Source organism: Lycium barbarum, chromosome 10 (genome assembly GCF_019175385.1).
Source record: "Lycium barbarum isolate Lr01 chromosome 10, ASM1917538v2, whole genome shotgun sequence".
Classification (NCBI taxonomy): Eukaryota; Viridiplantae; Streptophyta; class Magnoliopsida; order Solanales; family Solanaceae; genus Lycium; species Lycium barbarum.
Genome location: NC_083346.1, coordinates 22,872,134 through 22,877,883, shown reverse-complemented (window position 1 = coordinate 22,877,883; position 5,750 = coordinate 22,872,134). Strand labels below are relative to the sequence as shown.

General features: G+C 38.8%; 1 long non-coding RNA gene across 1 annotated transcript; it reads left to right on the top strand.

Moving 5' to 3' along the window:
* The first annotated feature begins 385 nt into the window (after positions 1-385).
* Positions 386-4,294, top strand: LOC132614340 (uncharacterized). Its single transcript, XR_009572267.1, has 3 exons — positions 386-2,000; positions 2,856-2,902; positions 4,052-4,294. It is a non-coding gene; the product is annotated as an uncharacterized LOC132614340 (long non-coding RNA).
* Positions 4,295-5,750: the final 1,456 nt, after the last annotated feature.

Sequence of the window (5,750 nt, the reverse complement as noted above, 5' to 3'; positions counted from 1 at the left end):
GCAACTCCGCCGTCGACTCCATCAAGCACCGCTCCGTTGGATAAAGCTTACTGACGTGCTTACAAGAAAGACAAAAGCGGACCCCACGGTCACATGCTTGCACACGGTTGTCATGCTTCAAATAATGTTCCCCTCGGTTTACTAGGCTTGTTTTATTAGGCGTGTTTTATTAGGCTCGTTTTATCAGGCTTGTTTTATTAGGCTGTCTTATTAGGGTCGTTTTATCAGGCTTGTTTTATTAGGCTGTCTTATTAGGCTCGTTTTATTAGGTTTGTTTTATTAGGCCCTTCACATGTCTAGCGGGGCCCGTGTGCCATGTAAGATAAGTCTTGTGGAAGCCTCCAACTCCTATAAATACGAGGCTATGTAGTTGTTAGAGGGCATCAAACAATTTCTCTGTAAATTTTCCGATATCAATAAAATGTTTTCCTTCTAAATTTCTCTTGTTCTTCTCTTTGAAAGGCATGGAAAGGCTGATCCTAAGTTAGTATAGGGTTAGGAAATATTGGGCAAGTTGAGCTTGTTATGAGTACAATAGTTTTGCGAAGCTTTGACAGTATGTCTGTAATAGTGCGAATGTTTTTCCAAGTTGAGTAGCTTGGCTAGGAAGCCAGCCCATTTTGTAGGAAAAACTTTCATATCTACGATCTTTCAAACTGTCCGACCAACTTGACAAGCCATCCTTCGGGTTGTTAAAGTCAGGTTTGTGGCAAGCCGTCCTTCGGAATGTTGAAGCCCAGTCCTACTTTGTAAGAAAACTATTGTGCTTGTAGTTTGGCTGTCTTGCTTGGTGTTTCCCCGCCCTCTACATACCCGTGGTATCAGAGCCAGTCCATCTCTTTCGGAGAGAGGAGCAGTTTAGTAAAAATATGTCTGAGTCGTTACCATCTGTGTCCAACCCTTGTAAGTCCTTAGCAAAAATAAATATGTCTCCTACTCTGTATAAAACCCTTTCTTGCAAATATGACTACCTTTATGAAGTTGATATTTTACCTGATGGACACAAAGTGTCTCCCACCGACCTACCCCTCATAAACCCATACTCTGATTTTGCTAAAAAGACATGTTCCCCGTGGTCACAAATCCGTTCCCTGGTCCAACCAAAGCCCAAAGAAGCTAAAGAATATGTTGGTGCATCAAAACTTGACCAACACCCTATTCTAGCAACTCAAGAAGAACAATTCATCATTCTGCAGATTCCAGATGATTTTCCTAGACAGTGGAAACATCGTGGTTTCATCCATGTCCATTTTGGTGCTATTTGAATTGCATTAACATATCATGGATGAAAGGTCCTGTTATATCCCGTATTTTTTTACATTCGGATATTTCAAGGTAATCGCGATAAGTTAAGGGCAAGGCTATATTTTGATCTTGTTTAATACACAAGTTGTTTATGAATATTATTGATGTGGAAATATTAAGAAAGGCTAGGGGTAAAAAGGGAAATTCATAAGAAGGTTCATGGTAATATTGTGGAAGGCTAGGGGCAAAATGGGAAATTCACAAAATATTCAAGAAGGTTCTTGAAGGAGCCATGTTGGCCGTGTGGCATATGTCCACAATTTTATTAAATGGGGCTAATTATAAATATATATATATATATATATGGACCAAAGCTTACATAATAAGACAAGTAGTCATCTTTGTTTATTTTAAGAAAGTTCAAGAAAAAGGGAGAAGGGGACATGTATCCACCTTGTGTTGGTAGAATCTCTCTCTCTCTCTCTATATATATATACAATGGATGACAAAATAAGGCATATTTATCTTCTAAATCAAGAAGCTTGGAGAGAAAAGAAAAAAAAAGAAGAGAGAGGGGGTTCGGCCATGGTTGGCCGAACTTGGAGCCATGCAAAATTGATCCAAAAAAAATATTTTCTTCTAGCTTTTCTACCAATTGGAAGGTCCTCTATAACGTGGAGTAGTAGTTGGAGCAAGCAAACCATTCATTCTTGCAAGGCACAACTCTAGCCAAGTTGAAGAGCTAAGTGGAAAAGGTAAGGTTTAATCCTCTTTTATATGTTATGGATGGTTTATGCAAGTTGTTGGGTGTAGAAAATGGATGAAATTCTTGAAACTAGGTGTGTTGATGTTGTAGCCGTGAGTGGGCTGTTTTGGGTAGAAGGAATGAATTAAATTTACTTAGTATCTTGGTTGTTGTGTTGTGGATTCTATGATGTTAAATGAAGATTTAATGGTTTGAAATGAAGTGGAAATCGTTTGTGGAGTATTGAAGAAGTTAATGTGATATTAGCATGATTCCTTATATTTGTATGAATGAATTTGTTAATGTGTGGGTTGTGGTTATAACTCATGAATTTGGAAGTAAGAGATGTTTTCGGAAGATTGTAAGTTTGGTTGTTGTGATTGTATTGAATATAAGAAAAATGTCGTTGGATTATGTAAAAGAAGTTACTACGTTAGAATGTATTTTGGATTAATTGATGAAGTTGTTAGTGTGTAGATTGTTGGTGTAGTTTGTGAACTTGGAAGAGAAGAAATGTGTTGTTATTGTTCTTGTTGAATTTGGAAGGTTTCGGGTGAAGTGGTATGTTGGTTGGGTTGTTTGAACATTATGTGAATTGTTTGAAAGTTCTTGAACCATGTTATAATATATTTTGGATTGATTGTTGGAGTTGTTAGTATGATTGTTGGTATTGTTGTTGATAATTTGGCCGAGTTGAATTCTCGGATTGTGGTTGATAAATTGGCCGAGTTAGATTCTCGGGGATGGTGTATTTACAGGGGAAATGCTACCGAAATTTTGGCAGATTATAAATGAATTCATTTGAAGGACTAAGACAAGTATATGATGATGAATCTAATGATTATGTAATTCCTTTTGAATGTAGACTAGCAAGCTTGGATAAATAAGTGTAGCTAATAGGACGTGGAACAGGTATGTTAAGGCTCGTCCCTCTCTTTCAAAGGCATGATTCCTATGATTACAATTCCATAAATGTTTTCATAGCCTCCTTAATTCGAAAAGTAGATTTGTATGATTCCAAGGCATGATTTCTTTTCCCGATAACCGTAAATGTTTTCCAAAGTGTCCGTATTTTTCCAGATAAGAGGTTTATGACTCCGTAAGCCTTTATGACAACAACGATGGATATGTTTTACAATGACAACGATGATGTCAAGGATGAGAATATTTCTATGATGACTATGATGAGAATGATTTCATGTTTAAAGGTTCCAAGTTTACGATTTCAATGACGATATAAGAATGTTGAGCTATTTCTTGATTTCCCAATTTTATTCATGGATGATGACTATTTTTAAAGATTCCAAAGTATATGAAGTGACGCCTTATGAGATTTATGATTTTATTCTATGCTTTTTAATGCTATTCTACGTTGATAGTCTCACCTTATAATAATTGTCCCTTCAAGGTGAGACAAAGCGATGATGATTATTCCATAATATAAGCGGAGGTTACCGACCTTTCATCACTCCGATAGATACATGACTTTCTTTGGGCTCTCAAACATGCTTCTTATATGATATATGTATACGGGGAAGATGGGAAAAAGGGCCAGAGCGCTATAGACGCTGGGATATGCACATGATACATGTATCTGTATATGACATGATATCGTCCCGGACGCGGGATATATGTGGTTAAATGGATCGGAGCCGACGCCTCGGCAATATGATATGTTCTATTTTCTATATATATGAAAAAGAAATGTTTTCAAAGAAAGTAAAGTATGATATATATATATGGATCGGGTTGCACGTTCCGCAGCAATATAGTATATATATATGGATCGGGCTGCACGTTCCGCAGCAATATAGTATATATATATATATATATATATATGGATCGGGCTGCACGTTCTGCAGCACTAAGCATGCATGGTACCCGCCTAAAAGGCACTCAGATGTACAGGTTACTCTTTTACCCAATGATATGCTTTATATTTCCATTCTATTATTATACATATTTACATCCCTTACTATGTTACCATTCATGCCTTACATACTCAGTACATTGCTCGTACTGACGTCCCTTCTTATGGACGCTGCGTTTCATGCCGCGCAGTTGGATATAGATGAGTAGAGGGTATTGCTAGAAGATGATCCAGCTGGATTGGCGAGCTCCATTTCCTTCCGGAGTGTTGCCGAGTCAGAGTATCCATGTTATGGTATCTTGATTGATGTTAAAGACTTTGCAGATAGAGTCACGTGTATAGAATGTCAATCTTGTAAGCGGCTCTGCAAGCCGACGTACCATTATGCACCATGTTACAAATTCCATATGATTACAAATATTACTCGATTTGAGAATGACAAAAAGAATGGTTTTTGACAAGTTTTTATTATGCATTTGATTTCGTAACTTAAGAGTCCGGTGAGGTTATGAACATAATGAGAGCTAAAGGGGTTCGCTCGACTCTGAGTATGGGGTCGGGTGCCCATCATGCCCTATCAAGAATAGGGTGTGACAGGGCCAGCCAGTTGTAGCACGCCTTGCCCTTCTTGATACCAGATATAACGAGTACCAACATGCGAATTTGGGTACCACAGAAGTCACTCTAAATGCTGGGACAGTTTTTGTCACTATATTTCCAAATTTTAACGTGTCCCTGCATGATCCATATCTAACGGAGGCTTTAAAGCTCCAAGTCCAAATTCAAGGTGCTCCACAAGCTAAAAATGCTATTCTGGCTACTTTACACTACCAAATAGCTTGGCGAGTTCAGAATCATGCTATGGATATCTCTCTTCCAGGTGGAGAAAATGCTTTGCTCTTAAAAGTGGATGCCACCAACGGAACTACCATGTGCAGCCGAATCCCAAAACAGCTTTCTAGAGAAGAACTTATCAAATTCCTTCCAGATACATCGGTCACGAATTATGAAAAGCTGAGAGAACTTGTTGAACCCCTCCAATCTTCTGAACCCACTTTTTCCAAAAAACCCGATAAAACAGTCGCCATAAGCTTTGACCACTCTCACCTTAAAAAACCCAACAAAACAACCTTCTCTTTCCAGATGTACCAACCCACTCATAACCAAGCACACCAAGATAACCCTGAAACATTCGCTTACCATCTCCCAAGTATCATGAGCGAACATGACTGGATAAAGCAGTTCGATAATGAAGGTCATGAAGTATGGTGGTTCAAATGTCCTTTCACGGGACACTGCCCATGGGATATCCAATGTGATTGTCAAGAATGTCTTGACGATGAAATTGAATGGGATGAACACCATACAAGAAGATCCAAATCAAAGAAAAAAGGGGGAAACTCTGAAAGAAAGTTCCGAACAATGTATGAAGAAGGAGACTCATCTATCGGCTCACTGAGCCGTCCAGGAAAATATGAATTCCTTGTTTCGTACAAACCCCAAAATTGGCCATCTCTCCCTAACCAAAATTTACATCACAAACCTTCAAACCCAAGTATCCCAAAGCCAGAAGTATTCATGATGAGCCCCTCCAGCTCCAGTCACGCCACTGAATTTCCTCCACAACAACCTTTTGAAAAGGACGGTGCAAGCCATGGCCCAAAAATTCCAAGGCAAAATGTTGTGCTGCCTACGGGAGAAAAGCCAACAACAAGTGAAGTGGAAGAGACAATCAATTGGCAATCCGAAAATGCCATTTGCCAAAACAAAGTGTTAACTAATATTAGCACTTCCATCAGAAATGTTGCTCACACACAGAATAAGATGATGAGCAGGGTGGGGACAATTGAGAAAAAGGTGGAACAAGCATCTTCTCAGCATGCTGGACTG